Source organism: Copadichromis virginalis, linkage group LG19 (genome assembly GCF_057382275.1).
Source record: "Copadichromis virginalis isolate Kocher_CV1m ecotype Utaka linkage group LG19, C_Virginalis_male_GT1.1, whole genome shotgun sequence".
In the NCBI taxonomy this organism is placed as follows: Eukaryota; Metazoa; Chordata; class Actinopteri; order Cichliformes; family Cichlidae; genus Copadichromis; species Copadichromis virginalis.
In genome coordinates this window covers 12468949-12494004 of record NC_140636.1, presented here as the reverse complement: position 1 = coordinate 12494004, position 25056 = coordinate 12468949, and the positions used below count along the sequence as shown (strand labels likewise).

General features: G+C 41.7%; 1 long non-coding RNA gene across 1 annotated transcript; it reads left to right on the top strand.

Annotated features, from left to right (window-relative positions):
* The first annotated feature begins 15578 nt into the window (after positions 1–15578).
* Positions 15579–16935, top strand: LOC146685628 (uncharacterized). The gene is made up of 2 exons (XR_014916751.1): positions 15579–15841; positions 16576–16935. It is a non-coding gene; the product is annotated as an uncharacterized LOC146685628 (long non-coding RNA).
* Positions 16936–25056: the final 8121 nt, after the last annotated feature.

Sequence of the window (25056 nt, the reverse complement as noted above, 5' to 3'; positions counted from 1 at the left end):
AAAAAAACAAGCGCGTCCATGCTCACAGGTGTACAAACGGGTGATCACACCCACAAACTACACCCTTTTTGGCTCCTACCTCAAAGCACACTGTGTTCTGTTGATCTTATGTGCTGCACAATAATGTTTAACATTTAGTATTTATTGTCATATTCCCATATATCATTGTTATGTTGTTTATTCTATTACTCTTGTTTTCTTCTGCTTGTTTTCTTTTTTCTTTCTCAACAGGTGATCCAGGTGATCGATATATGCATTTTTTTTCTCTCCCCGTTCTGTTGGTTTTTGTTTTTTGCCCTTCTCCCCCGTCCCTCTTCTCAGCTGTTTCTCTTTCCCTCTTTCTTTCTCCCCTTCTTTCCCCCAGTCAAGTCTGTCCCGTATTCAGTAAATGAAAATAAAATAAACAATAAAAGGTGAATCAAATGGACCATTACGGCAAGGCTGGGATGGTCAATTTGGTAAAGTAAATCTGTTGGGCATCTTTCTTTGCCTTTAGACAATAATTCTGATGGCAAAAGGCCAAACGGGACAGGCAAAAAAAAAAGAAAAAAAAAAGAGAAACACAAATGAACTCAGAGACACAGACTGATGCGACAAAACAAGTTAGTAGGTGTACAGCGTAAACTGTAGTCTATAGCACACAGGAGTATTAGCGGGGCGATCGTGGCTCAAACAGTTGGCAGTTCGTCAGTCTTGGTCGTTGTGTCCTTGGGCAAGACACTTCACCTATTGCCTATTGGTGATGGCCAGAGGGGCCAATGGCACAATATGGCAGCCTCGCCTCTGTCAGTCTGCCCCAGGGCAGCTTTGCCTACAACTGTAGCTGCCTCCACCAGTGTGTGAATGTGAGAGTGAATGAATAGTGGAATTGTACAGCGCTTTGAGGGCCCGAAAAGCGCTATATAAATGCAATCCATTATTATGTACACGTTGATAAATTGTCTTATGGCAACTGACAAATTGAAACAAATGAGTGTGCTGTGTGTGTAACAGACATTACCTGTCCTTTTATTAACTGCGCAAGTAGTGCTGGTCATAACTGCTAGCTAACTGTGTAAGGCTGTAATGGGTCTGTAGCTCTGTCACCGTTTTAGTGAACATATTTAGTTTTAAAGTAAATTACGGGACTTTTCCTGCCTTTCTGGAGGGCTTATATTTCACTATGTCCACATAATTATGGATTATTATAATTATGATATTTAAACACACACTGTATTTTAATTAACATACCTTAAGAAACAGATTATATTAGATTTATATTTTAAATAAGACAAAATGCTTATTATACAGCAGCAATATTATTGTATTTCTACAGTTTAAACACTTAATAACCTTTCTGCCTGCACGGAGTGGATAGTCAAACATACAATATATATTTTTTTATTATTTTCTTTTTACTTAATTATTATAGCACTAGGAATAAATAATAAGGGAGGGATTCTGGATGAGCACCACGAGGGAAACTTGTGCCCATAGTATATACAGTATTGTGAAGAAGGTCAAAAATGTCACTGTGTGTGCGCTTGTGTGTTTTATGTATATAGATTTTTTTTTAATTATTACTCATGATATAACACAGTCCAGACATGCCTGGTAAGGATGTTTCTATAACATTTTCTATCATTACTTTATTATGGATTAGGTGCGAGAGTTATTAAGTGTGGACAATTAAATAATAGATTAATGCAATAGCAAATTGTGTCTTGTTCTCAGGTAAGATAAGATAAGATAACCTTTATTAGTCCCACACGTGGGAAATTTGTTTTGTCACAGCAGGAAGTGGACAGTGCAAAAGTTATGAGGCAAAAATTAGAATACAATAAGAATAAATACAGTACACAACTGTACAGAATAGAATAAAATAAAATACTATATACAGTAGAATAAAATAAAATAAATATACAATAAGATAAAAATAGAATACAAATACAAATACTATATACAACTGAGTAAAAATACAACGATGACAGAAAGGATTATTGCACAGATGGACAGCATGTGGAGAGTTATACCGCAAATGAGGAGATGGAAGGAGGAAGAGAGGCAGAGTAAGTTTCTGGAGGATTTATATTTCACTAAAAACTTTCTAATATTCATGTCAAATTTCCCCTTGTGGGACAATTAAAGGGTTCTATTCTATTCTATTCTATTCTATGTCCACATAATTATGGATTATTAAAATTATGATATTTACACACACTGTATTTTAAACAACATACAGTAATAAACAGATTATATTAGATTAATATTTCAAATATGACAAAATGATGATTTTACAGCAGTACAATTATTGCATCTCTACAGTTTAAAAATTTAATAAGCTTTCTCCCTGCACAGTACTTTCTTTTTACTTAATTATTATAGCACTAGGAATAAATAATAAGGGAGGGATTCTGGATCAGCACCACGAGGGAAACTTGTGGCCATAGTATATACAGTATTGTGAAGAAGGTCTAAAATGTCACTGTATGTATGTGCGTGTGTGTGTTTATAGATTTTTCAAATTATTACTCATGATATAACATTGTCCAGACATGGCTGGTAAGGACATGAGGAGGAAACAGTAGGAGCTGTGTGAGGCTAAAGGCAGTGGGTCCCTCAGCAGCTGGATTACAAAGAGCACAGGTAACAATATCACATGTACCAGTTGTTGGAGATGTATTCCAGTATATAAATAATACTAAGCACAACTGGAATGTTTTGCTTCTATAACATTTTTCTGTCATCATTTTATTATAGATTAAGTGCAAAAGTTGTTGTGGATAACTAAATAATAGTTTATTGCAATAACAAACTGTGCCTTGTTCTCAGATGGACAGCAAGAGGAGAGTGATGGATGAGATGAGGAGATGAAGGAGGAAGAGAGGCAAAGAGTGATTCACAGGCAGAGCCGAGTTTATTTCTCACAGTTTTTTGTTGCCTTATGGTTTCAAGCACCGTCAACAATCTTTGCATTTTGTTATTATCTCATAACACTTGTTTAATCAGCTACCATCTCGCCTATGGAGTTTTTAATGTCTACAGTCTCAGATCAACACAGCCCTGGCCTTCAGCAATATCAGCAGCAGGAGCAGCAGAAACCCCTCAACAGCAACATTGTACCCTATCAGGTAAAACATAGGCTACATTTGCTTTGCCTTGTCGCCACCTCACAACAGTGATATAGTATGAGGCGATCCCATATTAGATTCTTGATGAATGTGTGTTGTTGTTATTCAGCCTGGTTCAATGTGCCCCTCTTGAAATTCGAACCTTTAAACATCTTTGCACGGCCCTGCTGTGTGATACAGACTGTGGTGCTCTAACCTCCTTATCTGCAGACTTAAACATGGTATTATTTTAATAAAAAACACGATTAAAAAGCCGACTAAAGGGCACTTTACTGTGCTTTTCATAATGATTTCAAGTGTACTCAGAGCAGAGGTCTTTTACCCGAACTTGACTGCTGTGCCACAGTTCAGCTAAGATAAAAAAAAAAAACCACTTTACTGATGTTTACTGAGGATTATTGAGCATTTCATTTATTCCTTGCGAAGGCTGCCAGTCACTACAACAGAGATACGTGGCTGCATCTGTGCGTAGCAGATAGTTAAGGGAAAAACTTTGCCGTTTTTTCCGCTGCTTGGAAATGAAAGACGAGATCTGAGAGTTAAGTAAAAAGTCAAATTAAGCACAAACAAACAAACAAACATCTCCTCACACCCATATATGGCTTAACTTTAATGGTTCACTATATATAGCATAGGCGAGCCCCTAAATGGCTGGGAGTGAACATCCTTTACCAGATAAGGAAACCAGAATCTCACATGGAATGTACTTGCAGTTAAAGCTATTGCATACCCTACCTAGATGGTGGGAGGAACCGAAGAATATCTAAACATGCAGTTCAAGGCAAGGTTTACAAATTTAAGTACAATAATGGCAACATTTAACAATTCACTCCAACACTGCCAATCAGCAAATATCAACTGTCAGAAATTGACTTACTGTTTCTCATCTTCTGAGAGAGTATCATGGGTGTTGGATGCACTGTGAAAATTTATCAGTGTTTCTGAAACTGTTCCATGAGCCAGCTGGAAAGAAATGCCAACCACAAATCAGCAAAAAAGTTGAAACATTTAGCATTCCTGAGATGTTCATCTGTCACTGTTATCTTGGTCTTCTGGGTTGCTGTAACCATGATGATGATAATCTGTGAGGTGAAATTAAAAAGGCCAGTCTTCCTTTTAACTATAAACTAAAAGAGAGAAAAACTAAAGAGATGCCAGTTATGTTCAGTTCTGTCTGCAACCCTAAACATGTATTATCAGTCTTCCATCTTTAAAAACCTGTACAAAAAAATTGTCCGGTCCTTATATTGATGGTTAAGTTAGTATTATTAGAGTTGCAAAGTACAAAGTCAAAGCAAGTGGAAAAAAACGTGTTTTTCTTGGCTACGGTCAGTGGGCTAGCCAGTAATGATTTCCTCCCTACAAAGCTGTGGACAAACCACATTTACTCAGGGCTTTCTTGATGTAATAGTCTTCTCCTTCCTGCCAACCACTGTGTCTGTGCGGATCGTGTTCGCTCTGTGTTGTAGCGTCCTGATGACACCCAGTTTATGCTCCAGTGGATGATGAGACTCAAACCTTAAATACTAATCCATATGGGTAGGTTTACGGAAATCTCACAGTCTAAGAAGGCTTGGTGGTGTTCCAGGGTAGGATAACAAAGCCCTCTTTTCCACTTCTTTCATGTACAAGTTGGCCACGATGGGTGAAACTGGGGAGCCCAAGGCTCTGCCTGTAGAACTGACCCTTGAATGTGAAATAGGTGGAATGAAGACACAGTTCCTGTCACAATCTGGTAGTAGGTAGGTAGTAGTCTTATTGCATTGGAGTCACACTGGGTTAAATATGTACACTTGGGTTTTAAGGGGTATTTATTATTTTCTTCTTTTTTTTTGGGTTGTATGGAAGCCCCAAACGCAATTTCATTGTTCTTGACAATGACAATAAATAAATAAATACTAAATACTAGGAACTCAGAGCGGTAGGCGTCTCCAAAAAACATTTTATTTACAGCACCAGTGCACGATATATACAGTGAAGGGGAATCCAAACTCCAGGGAATCACAGGGTAGCTCTCTCACACTCGCTCACGTCTTCTTGCCCAAACTCACACACGTTCACACGACTCAGGGTCACAGGTACGGGGAGGAAAGTCTGTCGCAGAAGAGAGGGAAGTCACACACAAATCACGAATCACAGGTTCACAAGAGCTGGGAGAAACACTAACGTCTGTAGTACAATCATCCAGCGACGAGAGGATCTGTGTTCCAGCCTCAAATAGTGCTCCTGGGTGATGACCGCTGATTGTTGACAGGTGTGTGGGCCAAGGGCGGGAGCCCACAGTGAGCTCCGCCCAGGCAGAGAAAGAGAGAGAGAGAAAACCAAACAACACATGTAGCCTTGTGGGGCCGGCCGGGCAGGCACGGAGACCATGACAGTTCGAAAAGCAAACACACTTGGTCGATGCTGAGAGTGGTCCTGTTGCTGAGGTTGGGGTCATCCTGTAATCTCTTACAAACTACCTCCAACGCTTCTGTGACCACTGAACGCTTCTGCTCAGGTGGTTCCTGTAATCCGCCATCTTGCGTGCTGTTTGCTCATACTGACGTACAAGCTTTAGGCAGTCCTTGCCAAAGTGGTTTAAAACCTCTTGATGCATGCTCAATCATCCAGGTAAGTAAATCCCCAAAAGTCGATTCTGTTCATTTACATACATTACATTTGCATGATGACTGAAACTAGCACCACTGAAGGGACAATGGGCTGGGAGGTCAGTTCCTTCATCATGATTATGCAAATTCTCATGACCATTGATCAGCAACCATTGATCAAATCCCACTGATCATTGGCCATGAATACCATTGACAGAGAGTTGAGGAATGGCTGCAATCACAGTATTGTAAGATGGTGAAAGATGTACTCTTAGGCCCTCGTGAGAATTTGCCTTGAGGGCATCTTCTTTCTTACTTCAAAACAGGTTCTGTACTTTTAATTTGTCAAGGCAGGTTAGTTTGAGTGACCTGTTTTTTCTTTTGTTGTATGTTCTGTTTGCTTAAGAGGAAATTCCTTCTTGCATTCTGTCAGTCTGCCCCAGGGCAGCTGTGGCTACAACTGTAGCTTGCCTCCACCAGTGTGTGAATGTGAGATTGAATGAATAGTGGAATTGTAAAGCGCTTTGAGGGCCCCGAAAAGCGCTATATAAATGCAATCCATTATTATTATTATTATTATTATTATTATTATTATTAAGAGCAGTGGGTTGGGTGATCTCAACTATGTGTAACGTGACTGTGAAATATGAAGATTTACAGGTTGAACAAACATACACTGGCCTACAAATGTTTCCTCCTGTGACAAATGTCAATGCACTGTATGAAAATATATACTATATAAATATATGGAAATGTCGCATGATTTGAGAATGAAGTTACAAAAATGTCTGATAACCTTTGTTGCTCACTTTTACCCATCATTTTGAAATAAAATATCATTGTAGAGGATGAAGATGTTTTATCTAATCCAAAGACTGATATGATGCTTCTGTTGTCTTCACAAATTTAATGTGACAAATAAAAACACGTGCAAAGTCCAGACCTTAACTTGACTGTGGTGGAACCTTAAAAGATGTGTGAGTCATCGGGACCACGAGACAAAAACTGCATCCTGTAACTCAACCAGGGTTGCTCTCATGGTCACTAATACAGCAAGTCATTTGGTAAAGGTTAGAAAATAGGGGAAAAAAACCTTTAGTGCTTAGTGGCTGGGACTAGTTTGGGGCACCAACAAAGGGATAGTTTAGTGCAAACTATAATTTCTCCCCATCAGTTTTAACCAATCAGATAAACACAAATTCTCATATAAAACTTTGGGCCAACCAAGAACTGTACAGGGAGTGCAGAATCATTAGACAAATGAGTATTTTGTCCACATCATCCTCTTCATGCATGTTGTCTTACTCCAAGCTGTATAGGCTCGAAAGCCTACTACCAATTAAGCATATTAGGTGATGTGCATCTCTGTAATGAGAAGGGGTGTGGTCTAATGACATCAACACCCTATATCAGGTGTGCATAATTATTAGGCAACGTCCTTTCCTTTGGCAAAATGGGTCAAAAGAAGGACTTGACAGGCACAGAAAAGTCAAAAATAGTGAGATATCTTGCAGAGGGATGCAGCAGTCTCAAAATTGCAAAGCTTCTGAAGCGTGATCATCGAATAATCAAGCGTTTCATTCAAAATAGTCAACAGGGTCGCAAGAAGCGTGTGGAAAAACCAAGGCGCAAAATAACTGCCCATGAACTGAGAAAAGTCAAGCGTGCAGCTGCCAAGATGCCACTTGCCACCAGTTTGGCCATATTTCAGAGCTGCAACATCACTGGAGTGCCCAAAAGCACAAGGTGTGCAATACTCAGAGACATGGCCAAGGTAAGAAAGGCTGAAAGACGACCACCACTGAACAAGACACACAAGCTGAAACGTCAAGACTGGGCCAAGAAATATCTCAAGACTGGTTTTTCTAAGGTTTTATGGACTGATGAAATGAGAGTGAGTCTTGATGGGCCAGATGGATGGGCCCGTGGCTGGATTGGTAAAGGGCAGAGAGCTCCAGTCCGACTCAGACGCCAGCAAGGTGGAGGTGGAGTACTGGTTTGGGCTGGTATCATCAAAGATGAGCTTATGGGGCCTTTTCGGGTTGAGGATGGAGTCAAGCTCAACTCCCAGTCCTACTGCCAGTTTCTGGAAGACACCTTCTTCAAGCAGTGGTACAGGAAGAAGTCTGCATCATGCAGGACAATGCTCCATCACACGCGTCCAAGTACTCCACAGCGTGGCTGGCAAGAAAGGGTATAAAAGAAGAAAAACTAATGACATGGCCTCATTGTTCACCTGATCTGAACCCCATTGAGAACCTGTGGTCCATCATCAAATGTGAGATTTACAAGGAGGGAAAACAGTACACCTCTCTGAACAGTGTCTGGGAGGCTGTGGTTGCTGCTGCACGCAATGTTGACGGTGAACAGATCAAAACACTGACAGAATCCATGGATGGCAGGCTTTTGAGTGTCCTTGCAAAGAAAGGTGGCTATATTGGTCGCTGATTTGTTTTTGTTTTGTTTTTGAATGTCAGAAATGTATATTTGTGAATGTGGAGATGTTATATTGGTTTCACTGGTAAAAATAAATAATTGAAATGGGTATATATTTGTTTTTTGTTAAGTTGCCTAATAATTATGCACAGAGTCACCTGCACACACAAATATCCCCCTAAAATAGCTAAAACTAAAAACAAACTAAAAACTACTTCCAAAAACATTCAGCTTTGATATTAATGAGTTTTTTGGGTTCATTGAGAACATGGTTGTTGTTCAATAATAAAATTATTGCTCAAAAATACGACTTGCCTAATAATTCTGCACTCCCTGTATTGTCTTATGTAGTCTGGAAGATGAGTGGATGACGGGGTGGGTGCAGTTTTCTCTGTGGTGGGGTTGGGTGGACTGTCCCGGGCTCTGTGGGGCCGGGCGGCGCTGGTGCACTGGGCCCCGGCCCGGATGGACCTGGGCCCCCTTTCCCTGGCGGGTCGCGGAGTATGGGGGTGCCTACTGGGGTCAGCGGGGGAGCTGGCCCCAGGGAGGGGTCACTTGCCCCTCCCTTCCTTCCCTCCCCATCTCCAGCTACCTCCCTCTTCCCGCTCCACCACAACCACCCACACATGCAGGGCTTTGGAGTAGGGGTATGTCACCAGGGTGCAGGGGAGGCACCACCCCTCTGTGCCCTTCTGGCTGCCTCTGCCTCAATTTTATCCCACAACTTAGACATTCACATTACTCACACTCTCATTACACATACATGTGTATGTGTAATGACCCTTGGGGGTGGGCACGCTACACGGAATCCAAATTACCATCAGGGTGTACACCTCACCCCTGGCGTCGTTGCCCACCTCTCAATTTTAAATACACGTAGACATTGAGGGCTAGCAGGAGGGACTATGTGCTTACCTGCTGCTCTCTGGCAGGTAGCTCCATGCCCTCCTGGGTTTTAAATGCACCTTAGAACACACATGCATCAACACTACAATGAGCGGGTGGAGGGAGGTTTGGAGTCTTCACACACACCCGTTCTCTGTGACCTGCTGGAGCAGGGGGGGCTAGGAGGAGGAGTTGGGGTCTGGAGTGTGGGGCCTCCCTGCTGCTGCGGAGTCGGGGCGGTCTGCTTCTCCCCACCGCAGGGAAAAGGGTAACACCACCTGGGTCTGGGTGCAGTTCCCCCCTCCAGGGGCCGAGACCCGGTTCGTGAAGTACGCTTGGGGAGTGTGATCGTGTGTACAGCGTCTCTTTATGTCTGTCTCCACGTTGGTTGAGTGTGGAGTAAGTGCATATGAGAGCATGAGGGTGGGAATGGATGTTTGTATCTGTGTGTGCCTGTATGTCTGTGTCTATATGTCAGGTTGGGTATCAGACGCCACCTCTCTGGGGACATCTCAGGCCCTCCAAGGTTTGGAGGCCTATCTCCCCCTACCACCACTTCCCCTGCCAGTGGCGGACTCCCTCAGGTGTCGGTGCGTTGGTGGTTCTTTGTGTCTGGGGGTGGGCGTCCAGGTACACACCGGCTCACTCCTTGGCGGCCGCTTATCGGGGCCTGGAGCCTGGGGCTTGCTCGGGCCACTCCGGAGGTGGGGTGCCCCCGGCCCCTCGGCCTGGGGCTCGGTCACTCAGGCGCAGCTGGCTGCCGGCGGAGCTCACGGGCGCGTCACTGCAACTCCCCCTGGCTTCTGCTCCACGGCTGCTGAGTGAGCCCTCATCTGGGACTCTCCTCAGCTCTTTCTGGGACAGTGGCGCGGCTGCCCCTCCGTTGGTCTTCCTTGGTCTCTTGTGTTCTGAGGGCCTCTGGATGTCTGGAGTCTTGATCTCCTCCATACCTGCTTCATGCCCTGGAGGACGGGGCTGTGGCCCCCCCACACTCCCTAGCAGATCGTTACATGGAGAAACCTTTGGAATGCAAGCATGCTGATCCACACAGGTATGCACACAGGTGTACACACGGGTATTCACAGACGCGGACTACAGCTTTCTTGGCTGCTGCCTCAAAGCACATTGTGCGCTGTCTATCTTGCGTGCTGCACAATATCGTTTATTACTTAGTATCTACTGATATCTACTGCTAGCTAGCAGATCATTACATGAAGGAACCTTTTAAATACAAGCGCGTCTTTTAAAAAAAAACAAGCGCGTCCATGCTCACAGGTGTACAAACGGGTGATCACACCCACAAACTACACCCTTTTTGGCTCCTACCTCAAAGCACACTGTGTTCTGTTGATCTTATGTGCTGCACAATAATGTTTAATATTTAGTATTTATTGTCATATTCCCATATATCATTGTTATGTTGTTTATTCTATTACTCTTGTTTTCTTCTGCTTGTTTTCTTTTTTCTTTCTCAACAGGTGATCCAGGTGATCGATATATGCATTTTTTTTCTCTGCTTATTCTGTTGGTTTTTGTTTTTTGCCCTTCTCCCCCGTCCCTCTTCTCAGCTGTTTCTCTTTCCCTCTTTCTTTCTCCCCTTCTTTCCCCCAGTCAAGTCTGTCCCGTATTCAGTAAATGAAAATAAAATAAACAATAAAAGGTGAATCAAATGGACCATTACGGCAAGGCTGGGATGGTCAATTTGGTAAAGTAAATCCGTTGGGCATCTTTCTTTGCCTTTAGACAATAATTCTGATGGCAAAAGGCCAAACGGGACAGGCAAAAAAAAAAGGAAAAAAAAAAGAGAAACACAAATGAACTCAGAGACACAGACTGATGCGACAAAACAAGTTAGTAGGTGTACAGCGTAAACTGTAGTCTATAGCACACAGGAGTATTAGCGGGGCGATCGTGGCTCAAACAGTTGGCAGTTCGTCAGTCTTTGTCGTTGTGTCCTTGGGCAAGACACTTCACCTATTGCCTATTGTTGATGGCCAGAGGGGCCAATGGCACAATATGGCAGCCTCGCCTCTGTCAGTCTGCCCCAGGGCAGCTTTGCCTACAACTGTAGCTGCCTCCACCAGTGTGTGAATGTGAGAGTGAATGAATAGTGGAATTGTACAGCGCTTTGAGGGCCCGAAAAGCGCTATATAAATGCAATCCATTATTATGTACACGTTGATAAATTGTCTTATGGCAACTGACAAATTGAAACAAATGAGTGTGCTGTGTGTGTAACAGACATTACCTGTCCTTTTATTAACTGCGCAAGTAGTGCTGGTCATAACTGCTAGCTAACTGTGTAAGGCTGTAATGGGTCTGTAGCTCTGTCACCGTTTTAGTGAACATATTTAGTTTTAAAGTAAATTACGGGACTTTTCCTGCCTTTCTGGAGGGCTTATATTTCACTATGTCCACATAATTATGGATTATTATAATTATGATATTTAAACACACACTGTATTTTAATTAACATACCTTAAGAAACAGATTATATTAGATTTATATTTTAAATAAGACAAAATGCTTATTATACAGCAGCAATATTATTGTATTTCTACAGTTTAAACACTTAATAACCTTTCTGCCTGCACGGAGTGGATAGTCAAACATACAATATATATTTTTTTATTATTTTCTTTTTACTTAATTATTATAGCACTAGGAATAAATAATAAGGGAGGGATTCTGGATGAGCACCACGAGGGAAACTTGTGCCCATAGTATATACAGTATTGTGAAGAAGGTCAAAAATGTCACTGTGTGTGCGCTTGTGTGTTTTATGTATATAGATTTTTTTTAAATTATTACTCATGATATAACACAGTCCAGACATGCCTGGTAAGGATGTTTCTATAACATTTTCTATCATTACTTTATTATGGATTAGGTGCGAGAGTTATTAAGTGTGGACAATTAAATAATAGATTAATGCAATAGCAAATTGTGTCTTGTTCTCAGATAAGATAAGATAAGATAAGATAAGATAACCTTTATTAGTCCCACACGTGGGAAATTTGTTTTGTCACAGCAGGAAGTGGACAGTGCAAAAGTTATGAGGCAAAAATTAGAATACAATAAGAATAAATACAGTACACAACTGTACAGAATAGAATAAAATAAAATACTATATACAGTAGAATAAAATAAAATAAATATACAATAAGATAAAAAATAGAATACAAATACAAATACTATATACAACTGAGTAAAAATACAACGATGACAGAAAGGATTATTGCACAGATGGACAGCATGTGGAGAGTTATACCGCAAATGAGGAGATGGAAGGAGGAAGAGAGGCAGAGTAAGTTTCTGGAGGATTTATATTTCACTAAAAACTTTCTAATATTCATGTCAAATTTCCCCTTGTGGGACAATTAAAGGGTTCTATTCTATTCTATTCTATTCTATTCTATTCTATGTCCACATAATTATGGATTATTAAAATTATGATATTTACACACACTGTATTTTAAACAACATACAGTAATAAACAGATTATATTAGATTAATATTTCAAATATGACAAAATGATGATTTTACAGCAGTACAATTATTGCATCTCTACAGTTTAAAAATTTAATAAGCTTTCTCCCTGCACAGTACTTTCTTTTTACTTAATTATTATAGCACTAGGAATAAATAATAAGGGAGGGATTCTGGATCAGCACCACGAGGGAAACTTGTGGCCATAGTATATACAGTATTGTGAAGAAGGTCTAAAATGTCACTGTATGTATGTGCGTGTGTGTGTTTATAGATTTTTCAAATTATTACTCATGATATAACATTGTCCAGACATGGCTGGTAAGGACATGAGGAGGAAACAGTAGGAGCTGTGTGAGGCTAAAGGCAGTGGGTCCCTCAGCAGCTGGATTACAAAGAGCACAGGTAACAATATCACATGTACCAGTTGTTGGAGATGTATTCCAGTATATAAATAATACTAAGCACAACTGGAATGTTTTGCTTCTATAACATTTTTCTGTCATCATTTTATTATAGATTAAGTGCAAAAGTTGTTGTGGATAACTAAATAATAGTTTATTGCAATAACAAACTGTGCCTTGTTCTCAGATGGACAGCAAGAGGAGAGTGATGGATGAGATGAGGAGATGAAGGAGGAAGAGAGGCAAAGAGTGATTCACAGGCAGAGCCAGCCGAGTTTATTTCTCACAGTTTTTTGTTGCCTTATGGTTTCAAGCACCGTCAACAATCTTTGCATTTTGTTATTATCTCATAACACTTGTTTAATCAGCTACCATCTCGCCTATGGAGTTTTTAATGTCTACAGTCTCAGATCAACACAGCCCTGGCCTTCAGCAATATCAGCAGCAGGAGCAGCAGAAACCCCTCAACAGCAACATTGTACCCTATCAGGTAAAACATAGGCTACGTTTGCTTTGCCTTGTCGCCACCTCACAACAGTGATATAGTATGAGGCGATCCCATATTAGATTCTTGATGAATGTGTGTTGTTGTTATTCAGCCTGGTTCAATGTGCCCCTCTTGAAATTCGAACCTTTAAACATCTTTGCACGGCCCTGCTGTGTGATACAGACTGTGGTGCTCTAACCTCCTTATCTGCAGACTTAAACATGGTATTATTTTAATAAAAAACACGATTAAAAAGCCGACTAAAGGGCACTTTACTGTGCTTTTCATAATGATTTCAAGTGTACTCAGAGCAGAGGTCTTTTACCCGAACTTGACTGCTGTGCCACAGTTCAGCTAAGATAAAAAAAAAAACCACTTTACTGATGTTTACTGAGGATTATTGAGCATTTCATTTATTCCTTGCGAAGGCTGCCAGTCACTACAACAGAGATACGTGGCTGCATCTGTGCGTAGCAGATAGTTAAGGGAAAAACTTTGCCGTTTTTTCCGCTGCTTGGAAATGAAAGACGAGATCTGAGAGTTAAGTAAAAAGTCAAATTAAGCACAAACAAACAAACAAACATCTCCTCACACCCATATATGGCTTAACTTTAATGGTTCACTATATATAGCATAGGCGAGCCCCTAAATGGCTGGGAGTGAACATCCTTTACCAGATAAGGAAACCAGAATCTCACATGGAATGTACTTGCAGTTAAAGCTATTGCATACCCTACCTAGATGGTGGGAGGAACCGAAGAATATCTAAACATGCAGTTCAAGGCAAGGTTTACAAATTTAAGTACAATAATGGCAACATTTAACAATTCACTCCAACACTGCCAATCAGCAAATATCAACTGTCAGAAATTGACTTACTGTTTCTCATCTTCTGAGAGAGTATCATGGGTGTTGGATGCACTGTGAAAATTTATCAGTGTTTCTGAAACTGTTCCATGAGCCAGCTGGAAAGAAATGCCAACCACAAATCAGCAAAAAAGTTGAAACATTTAGCATTCCTGAGATGTTCATCTGTCACTGTTATCTTGGTCTTCTGGGTTGCTGTAACCATGATGATGATAATCTGTGAGGTGAAATTAAAAAGGCCAGTCTTCCTTTTAACTATAAACTAAAAGAGAGAAAAACTAAAGAGATGCCAGTTATGTTCAGTTCTGTCTGCAACCCTAAACATGTATTATCAGTCTTCCATCTTTAAAAACCTGTACAAAAAAATTGTCCGGTCCTTATATTGATGGTTAAGTTAGTATTATTAGAGTTGCAAAGTACAAAGTCAAAGCAAGTGGAAAAAAACGTGTTTTTCTTGGCTACGGTCAGTGGGCTAGCCAGTAATGATTTCCTCCCTACAAAGCTGTGGACAAACCACATTTACTCAGGGCTTTCTTGATGTAATAGTCTTCTCCTTCCTGCCAACCACTGTGTCTGTGCGGATCGTGTTCGCTCTGTGTTGTAGCGTCCTGATGACACCCAGTTTATGCTCCAGTGGATGATGAGACTCAAACCTTAAATACTAATCCATATGGGTAGGTTTACGGAAATCTCACAGTCTAAGAAGGCTTGGTGGTGTTCCAGGGTAGGATAACAAAGCCCTCTTTTCCACTTCTTTCATGTACAAGTTGGCCACGATGGGTGAAACTGGGGAGCCCAAGGCTCTGCCTGTAGAACTGACCCTTGAATGTGAAATAGGTGGAATGAAGACACAGTTCCTGTCACAATCTGGTAGTAGGAACTCAGAGCGGTAGGCGTCTCCAAAAAACATTTTATTTACAGCACCAGTGCACGATATATATAGTGAAGGGGAATCCAAACTCCAGGGGAAGCTCTCTCACACTCGCTCACGTCTTCTTGCCCAAACTCACACACGTTCACACGACTCAGGGTCACAGGTACGGGGAGGAAAGTCTGTCGCAGAAGAGAGGGAAGTCACACACAAATCACGAATCACAGGTTCACAAGAGCTGGGAGAAACACTAACGTCTGTAGTACAATCATCCAGCGACGAGAGGATCTGTGTTCCAGCCTCAAATAGTGCTCCTGGGTGATGACCGCTGATTGTTGACAGGTGTGTGGGCCAAGGGCGGGAGCCCACAGTGAGCTCCGCCCAGGCAGAGAAAGAGAGAGAGAGAAAACCAAACAACACATGTAGCCTTGTGGGGCCGGCCGGGCAGGCACGGAGACCATGACAGTTCGAAAAGCAAACACACTTGGTCGATGCTGAGAGTGGTCCTGTTGCTGAGGTTGGGGTCATCCTGTAATCTCTTACAAACTACCTCCAATGCTTCTGTGACCACTGAACGCTTCTGCTCAGGTGGTTCCTGTAATCCGCCATCTTGCGTGCTGTTTGCTCATACTGACGTACAAGCTTTAGGCAGTCCTTGCCAAAGTGGTTTAAAACCTCTTGATGCATGCTCAATCATCCAGGTAAGTAAATCCCCAAAAGTCGATTCTGTTCATTTACATACATTACATTTGCATGATGACTGAAACTAGCACCACTGAAGGGACAATGGGCTGAGAGGTCAGTTCCTTCATCATGATTATGCAAATTCTCATGACCATTGATCAGCAACCATTGATCAAATCCCACTGATCATTGGCCATGAATACCATTGACAGAGAGTTGAGGAATGGCTGCAATCACAGTATTGTAAGATGGTGAAAGATGTACTCTTAGGCCCTCGTGAGAATTTGCCTTGAGGGCATCTTCTTTCTTACTTCAAAACAGGTTCTGTACTTTTAATTTGTCAAGGCAGGTTAGTTTGAGTGACCTGTTTTTTCTTTTGTTGTATGTTCTGTTTGCTTAAGAGGAAATTCCTTCTTGCATTCTGTCAGTCTGCCCCAGGGCAGCTGTGGCTACAACTGTGGCTTGCCTCCACCAGTGTGTGAATGTGAGATTGAATGAATAGTGGAATTGTAAAGCGCTTTGAGGGCCCCGAAAAGTGCTATATAAATGCAATCCATTATTATTATTATTATTATTATTATTATTATTATTATTATTATTATTATTATTAAGAGCAGTGGGTTGGGTGATCTCAACTATGTGTAACGTGACTGTGAAATATGAAGATTTACAGGTTGAACAAACATACACTGGCCTACAAATGTTTCCTCCTGTGACAAATGTCAATGCACTGTATGAAAATTTTTTTTAGACCTTTAGTTCCTCCTACGCCGAGCGGCGCATCGGGCAGCTAGTGATCTCCATCGATGTCGGTCAGCAGCGACTGCTTCAGCTTCGTCCCAGGCAATGTCGACAGTTCTCAGGTCGTCCATAAATGTTCGAGTTTAGTATGAAAATATATACTATATAAATATATGGAAATGTCGCATGATTTGAGAATGAAGTTACAAAAATGTCTGATAACCTTTGTTGCTCACTTTTACCCATCATTTTGAAATAAAATATCATTGTAGAGGATGAAGATGTTTTATCTAATCCAAAGACTGATATGATGCTTCTGTTGTCTTCACAAATTTAATGTGACAAATAAAAACACGTGCAAAGTCCAGACCTTAACTTGACTGTGGTGGAACCTTAAAAGATGTGTGAGTCATCGGGACCACGAGACAAAAACTGCATCCTGTAACTCAACCAGGGTTGCTCTCATGGTCACTAATACAGCAAGTCATTTGGTAAAGGTTAGAAAATAGGGGAAAAAAACCTTTAGTGCTTAGTGGCTGGGACTAGTTTGGGGCACCAACAAAGGGATAGTTTAGTGCAAACTATAATTTCTCCCCATCAGTTTTAACCAATCAGATAAACACAAATTCTCATATAAAACTTTGGGCCAACCAAGAACTGTACAGGGAGTGCAGAATCATTAGACAAATGAGTATTTTGTCCACATCATCCTCTTCATGCATGTTGTCTTACTCCAAGCTGTATAGGCTCGAAAGCCTACTACCAATTAAGCATATTAGGTGATGTGCATCTCTGTAATGAGAAGGGGTGTGGTCTAATGACATCAACAACCTATATCAGGTGTGCATAATTATTAGGCAACGTCCTTTCCTTTGGCAAAATGGGTCAAAAGAAGGACTTGACAGGCACAGAAAAGTCAAAAATAGTGAGATATCTTGCAGAGGGATGCAGCAGTCTCAAAATTGCAAAGCTTCATCGAACAATCAAGCGTTTCATTCAAAATAGTCAACAGGGTCGCAAGAAGCGTGTGGAAAAACCAAGGCGCAAAATAACTGCCCATGAACTGAGAAAAGTCAAGCGTGCAGCTGCCAAGATGCCACTTGCCACCAGTTTGGCCATATTTCAGAGCTGCAACATCACTGGAGTGCCCAAAAGCACAAGGTGTGCAATACTCAGAGACATGGCCAAGGTAAGAAAGGCTGAAAGACGACCACCACTGAACAAGACACACAAGCTGAAACGTCAAGACTGGGCCAAGAAATATCTCAAGACTGATTTTTCTAAGGTTTTATGGACTGATGAAATGAGAGTGAGTCTTGATGGGCCAGATGGATGGGCCCGTGGCTGGATTGGTAAAGGGCAGAGAGCTCCAGTCCGACTCAGACGCCAGCAAGGTGGAGGTGGAGTACTGGTTTGGGCTGGTATAATCAAAGATGAGCTTGTGGGGCCTTTCCGGGTTGAGGATGGAGTCAAGCTCAACTCCCAGTCCTACTGCCAGTTTCTGGAAGACACCTTCTTCAAGCAGTGGTACAGGAAGAAGTCTGCATCCTTCAAGAAAAACATGATTTTCATGCAGGACAATGCTCCATCACACGCGTCCAAGTACTCCACAGCGTGGCTGGCAAGAAAGGGTATAAAAGAAGAAAAACTAATGACATGGCCACCTTGTTCACCTGATCTGAACCCCATTGAGAACCTGTGGTCCATCATCAAATGTGAGATTTACAAGGAGGGAAAACAGTACACCTCTCTGAACAGTGTCTGGGAGGCTGTGGTTGCTGCTGCACGCAATGTTGACGGTGAACAGATCAAAACACTGACAGAATCCATGGATGGCAGGCTTTTGAGTGTCCTTGCAAAGAAAGGTGGCTATATTGGTCGCTGATTTGTTTTTGTTTTGTTTTTGAATGTCAGAAATGTATATTTGTGAATGTGGAGATGTTATATTGGTTTCACTGGTAAAAATAAATAATTGAAATGGGTATATATTTGTTTTTTGTTAAGTTGCCTAATAATTATGCACAGAGTCACCTGCACACACAGATATCCCCCTAAAATAGCTAAAACTAAAAACAAAATAAAAACTACTTCCAAAAACATTCAGCTTTGATATTAATGAGTTTTTTGGGTTCATTGAGAACATGGTTGTTGTTCAATAATAAAATTATTGCTCAAAAATACGACTTGCCTAATAATTCTGCACTCCCTGTATTGTCTTATGTAGTCTGGAAGATGAGTGGATGACGGGGTGGGTGCAGTTTTCTCTGTGGTGGGGTTGGGTGGACTGTCCCGGGCTCTGTGGGGCCGGGCGGCGCTGGTGCACTGGGCCCCGGCCCGGATGGACCTGGGCCCCCTTTCCCTGGCGGGTCGCGGAGTATGGGGGTGCCTACTGGGGTCAGCGGGGGAGCTGGCCCCAGGGAGGGGTCACTTGCCCCTCCCTTCCTTCCCTCCCCATCTCCAGCTACCTCCCTCTTCCCGCTCCACCACAACCACCCACACATGCAGGGCTTTGGAGTAGGGGTATGTCACCAGGGTGCAGGGGAGGCACCACCCCTCTGTGCCCTTCTGGCTGCCTCTGCCTCAATTTTATCCCACAACTTAGACATTCACATTACTCACACTCTCATTACACATACATGTGTATGTGTAATGACCCTTGGGGGTGGGCACGCTACACGGAATCCAAATTACCATCAGGGTGTACACCTCACCCCTGGCGTCGTTGCCCACCTCTCAATTTTAAATACACGTAGACATTGAGGGCTAGCAGGAGGGACTATGCGCTTACCTGCTGCTCTCTGGCAGGTAGCTCCATGCCCTCCTGGGTTTTAAATGCACCTTAGAACACACATGCATCAACACTACAATGAGCGGGTGGAGGGAGGTTTGGAGTCTTCACACACACCCGTTCTCTGTGACCTGCTGGAGCAGGGGGGGCTAGGAGGAGGAGTTGGGGTCTGGAGTGTGGGGCCTCCCTGCTGCTGCGGAGTCGGGGCGGTCTGCTTCTCCCCACCGCAGGGAAAAGGGTAACACCACCTGGGTCTGGGTGCAGTTCCCCCCTCCAGGGGCCTAGACCCGGTTCGTGAAGTACGCTTGGGGAGTGTGATCGTGTGTACAGCGTCTCTTTATGTCTGTCTCCACGTTGGTTGAGTGTGGAGTAAGTGCATATGAGAGCATGAGGGTGGGAATGGATGTTTGTATATGTGTGTGCCTGTATGTCTGTGTCTATATGTCAGGTTGGGTATCAGACACCACCTCTCTGGGGACATCTCAGGCCCTCCAAGGTTTGGAGGCCTATCTCCCCCTACCACCACTTCCCCTGCCAGTGGCGGACTCCCTCAGGTGTCGGTGCGTTGGTGGTTCTTTGTGTCCGGGGATGGGCGTCCAGGTACACACCGGCTCACTCCTTGGCGGCCGCTTATCGGGGCCTGGAGCCTGGGGCTTGCTCGGGCCACTCCGGAGGTGGGGTGCCCCCGGCCCCTCGGCCTGGGGCTCGGTCACTCAGGCGCAGCTGGCTGCCGGCGGAGCTCACGGGCGCGTCACTGCAACTCCCCCTGGCTTCTGCTCCACGGCTGCTGAGTGAGCCCTCATCTGGGACTCTCCTCAGCTCTTTCTGGGACAGTGGCGCGGCTGCCCCTCCGTTAGTCTTCCTTGGTCTCTTGTGTTCTGAGGGCCTCTGGATGTCTGGAGTCTTGATCTCCTCCATACCTGCTTCATGCCCTGGAGGACGGGGCTGTGGCCCCCCCACACTCCCTAGCAGATCGTTACATGGAGAAACCTTTGGAATGCAAGCATGCTGATCCACACAGGTATGCACACAGGTGTACACACGGGTATTCACAGACGCGGACTACAGCTTTCTTGGCTGCTGCCTCAAAGCACATTGTGCGCTGTCTATCTTGCGTGCTGCACAATATCGTTTATTACTTAGTATCTACTGATATCTACTGCTAGCTAGCAGATCATTACATGAAGGAACCTTTTAAATACAAGCGCGTCTTTTAAAAAAAAACAAGCACGTCCATGCTCACAGGTGTACAAACGGGTGATCACACCCACAAACTACACCCTTTTTGGCTCCTACCTCAAAGCACACTGTGTTCTGTTGATCTTATGTGCTGCACAATAATGTTTAATATTTAGTATTTATTGTCATATTCCCATATATCATTGTTATGTTGTTTATTCTATTACTCTTGTTTTCTTCTGCTTGTTTTCTTTTTTCTTTCTCAACAGGTGATCCAGGTGATCGATATATGCATTTTTTTTCTCTGCTTATTCTGTTGGTTTTTGTTTTTTGCCCTTCTCCCCCGTCCCTCTTCTCAGCTGTTTCTCTTTCCCTCTTTCTTTCTCCCCTTCTTTCCCCCAGTCAAGTCTGTCCCGTATTCAGTAAATGAAAATAAAATAAACAATAAAAGGTGAATCAAATGGACCATTACGGCAAGGCTGGGATGGTCAATTTGGTAAAGTAAATCCGTTGGGCATCTTTCTTTGCCTTTAGACAATAATTCTGATGGCAAAAGGCCAAACGGGACAGGCAAAAAAAAAAGAAAAAAAAAAGAGAAACACAAATGAACTCAGAGACACAGACTGATGCGACAAAACAAGTTAGTAGGTGTACAGCGTAAACTGTAGTCTATAGCACACAGGAGTATTAGCGGGGCGATCGTGGCTCAAACAGTTGGCAGTTCGTCAGTCTTGGTCATTGTGTCCTTGGGCAAGACACTTCACCTATTGCCTATTGTTGATGGCCAGAGGGGCCAATGGCACAATATGGCAGCCTCGCCTCTGTCAGTCTGCCCCAGGGCAGCTTTGCCTACAACTGTAGCTGCCTCCACCAGTGTGTGAATGTGAGAGTGAATGAATAGTGGAATTGTACAGCGCTTTGAGGGCCCGAAAAGCGCTATATAAATGCAATCCATTATTATGTACACGTTGATAAATTGTCTTATGGCAACTGACAAATTGAAACAAATGAGTGTGCTGTGTGTGTAACAGACATTACCTGTCCTTTTATTAACTGCGCAAGTAGTGCTGGTCATAACTGCTAGCTAACTGTGTAAGGCTGTAATGGGTCTGTAGCTCTGTCACCGTTTTAGTGAACATATTTAGTTTTAAAGTAAATTACGGGACTTTTCCTGCCTTTCTGGAGGGCTTATATTTCACTATGTCCACATAATTATGGATTATTATAATTATGATATTTAAACACACACTGTATTTTAATTAACATACCTTAAGAAACAGATTATATTAGATTTATATTTTAAATAAGACAAAATGCTTATTATACAGCAGCAATATTATTGTATTTCTACAGTTTAAACACTTAATAACCTTTCTGCCTGCACGGAGTGGATAGTCAAACATACAATATATATTTTTTTATTATTTTCTTTTTACTTAATTATTATAGCACTAGGAATAAATAATAAGGGAGGGATTCTGGATCAGCACCACGAGGGAAACTTGTGCCCATAGTATATACAGTATTGTGAAGAAGGTCAAAAATGTCACTGTGTGTGCGCTTGTGTGTTTTATGTATATAGATTTTTTTTAAATTATTACTCATGATATAACACAGTCCAGACATGCCTGGTAAGGATGTTTCTATAACATTTTCTATCATTACTTTATTATGGATTAGGTGCGAGAGTTATTAAGTGTGGACAATTAAATAATAGATTAATGCAATAGCAAATTGTGTCTTGTTCTCAGGTAAGATAAGATAAGATAAGATAACCTTTATTAGTCCCACACGTGGGAAATTTGTTTTGTCACAGCAGGAAGTGGACAGTGCAAAAGTTATGAGGCAAAAATTAGAATACAATAAGAATAAATACAGTACACAACTGTACAGAATAGAATAAAATAAAATACTATATACAGTAGAATAAAATAAAATAAATATACAATAAGATAAAAATAGAATACAAATACAAATACTATATACAACTGAGTAAAAATACAACGATGACAGAAAGGATTATTGCACAGATGGACAGCATGTGGAGAGTTATACCGCAAATGAGGAGATGGAAGGAGGAAGAGAGGCAGAGTAAGTTTCTGGAGGATTTATATTTCACTAAAAACTTTCTAATATTCATGTCAAATTTCCCCTTGTGGGACAATTAAAGGGTTCTATTCTATTCTATTCTATTCTATTCTATTCTATTCTATGTCCACATAATTATGGATTATTAAAATTATGATATTTACACACACTGTATTTTAAACAACATACAGTAATAAACAGATTATATTAGATTAATATTTCAAATATGACAAAATGATGATTTTACAGCAGTACAATTATTGCATCTCTACAGTTTAAAAATTTAATAAGCTTTCTCCCTGCACAGTACTTTCTTTTTACTTAATTATTATAGCACTAGGAATAAATAATAAGGGAGGGATTCTGGATCAGCACCACGAGGGAAACTTGTGGCCATAGTATATACAGTATTGTGAAGAAGGTCTAAAATGTCACTGTATGTATGTGCGTGTGTGTGTTTATAGATTTTTCAAATTATTACTCATGATATAACATTGTCCAGACATGGCTGGTAAGGACATGAGGAGGAAACAGTAGGAGCTGTGTGAGGCTAAAGGCAGTGGGTCCCTCAGCAGCTGGATTACAAAGAGCACAGGTAACAATATCACATGTACCAGTTGTTGGAGATGTATTCCAGTATATAAATAATACTAAGCACAACTGGAATGTTTTGCTTCTATAACATTTTTCTGTCATCATTTTATTATAGATTAAGTGCAAAAGTTGTTGTGGATAACTAAATAATAGTTTATTGCAATAACAAACTGTGCCTTGTTCTCAGATGGACAGCAAGAGGAGAGTGATGGATGAGATGAGGAGATGAAGGAGGAAGAGAGGCAAAGAGTGATTCACAGGCAGAGCCGAGTTTATTTCTCACAGTTTTTTGTTGCCTTATGGTTTCAAGCACCGTCAACAATCTTTGCATTTTGTTATTATCTCATAACACTTGTTTAATCAGCTACCATCTCGCCTATGGAGTTTTTAATGTCTACAGTCTCAGATCAACACAGCCCTGGCCTTCAGCAATATCAGCAGCAGGAGCAGCAGAAACCCCTCAACAGCAACATTGTACCCTATCAGGTAAAACATAGGCTACGTTTGCTTTGCCTTGTCGCCACCTCACAACAGTGATATAGTATGAGGCGATCCCATATTAGATTCTTGATGAATGTGTGTTGTTGTTATTCAGCCTGGTTCAATGTGCCCCTCTTGAAATTCGAACCTTTAAACATCTTTGCACGGCCCTGCTGTGTGATACAGACTGTGGTGCTCTAACCTCCTTATCTGCAGACTTAAACATGGTATTATTTTAATAAAAAACACGATTAAAAAGCCGACTAAAGGGCACTTTACTGTGCTTTTCATAATGATTTCAAGTGTACTCAGAGCAGAGGTCTTTTACCCGAACTTGACTGCTGTGCCACAGTTCAGCTAAGATAAAAAAAAAAAAAAACACTTTACTGATGTTTACTGAGGATTATTGAGCATTTCATTTATTCCTTGCGAAGGCTGCCAGTCACTACAACAGAGATACGTGGCTGCATCTGTGCGTAGCAGATAGTTAAGGGAAAAACTTTGCCGTTTTTTCCGCTGCTTGGAAATGAAAGACGAGATCTGAGAGTTAAGTAAAAAGTCAAATTAAGCACAAACAAACAAACAAACATCTCCTCACACCCATATATGGCTTAACTTTAATGGTTCACTATATATAGCATAGGCGAGCCCCTAAATGGCTGGGAGTGAACATCCTTTACCAGATAAGGAAACCAGAATCTCACATGGAATGTACTTGCAGTTAAAGCTATTGCATACCCTACCTAGATGGTGGGAGGAACCGAAGAATATCTAAACATGCAGTTCAAGGCAAGGTTTACAAATTTAAGTACAATAATGGCAACATTTAACAATTCACTCCAACACTGCCAATCAGCAAATATCAACTGTCAGAAATTGACTTACTGTTTCTCATCTTCTGAGAGAGTATCATGGGTGTTGGATGCACAGTGAAAATTTATCAGTGTTTCTGAAACTGTTCCATGAGCCAGCTGGAAAGAAATGCCAACCACAAATCAGCAAAAAAGTTGAAACATTTAGCATTCCTGAGATGTTCATCTGTCACTGTTATCTTGGTCTTCTGGGTTGCTGTAACCATGATGATGATAATCTGTGAGGTGAAATTAAAAAGGCCAGTCTTCCTTTTAACTATAAACTAAAAGAGAGAAAAACTAAAGAGATGCCAGTTATGTTCAGTTCTGTCTGCAACCCTAAACATGTATTATCAGTCTTCCATCTTTAAAAACCTGTACAAAAAAATTGTCCGGTCCTTATATTGATGGTTAAGTTAGTATTATTAGAGTTGCAAAGTACAAAGTCAAAGCAAGTGGAAAAAAACATGTGTTTTTCTTGGCTACGGTCAGTGGGCTAGCCAGTAATGAT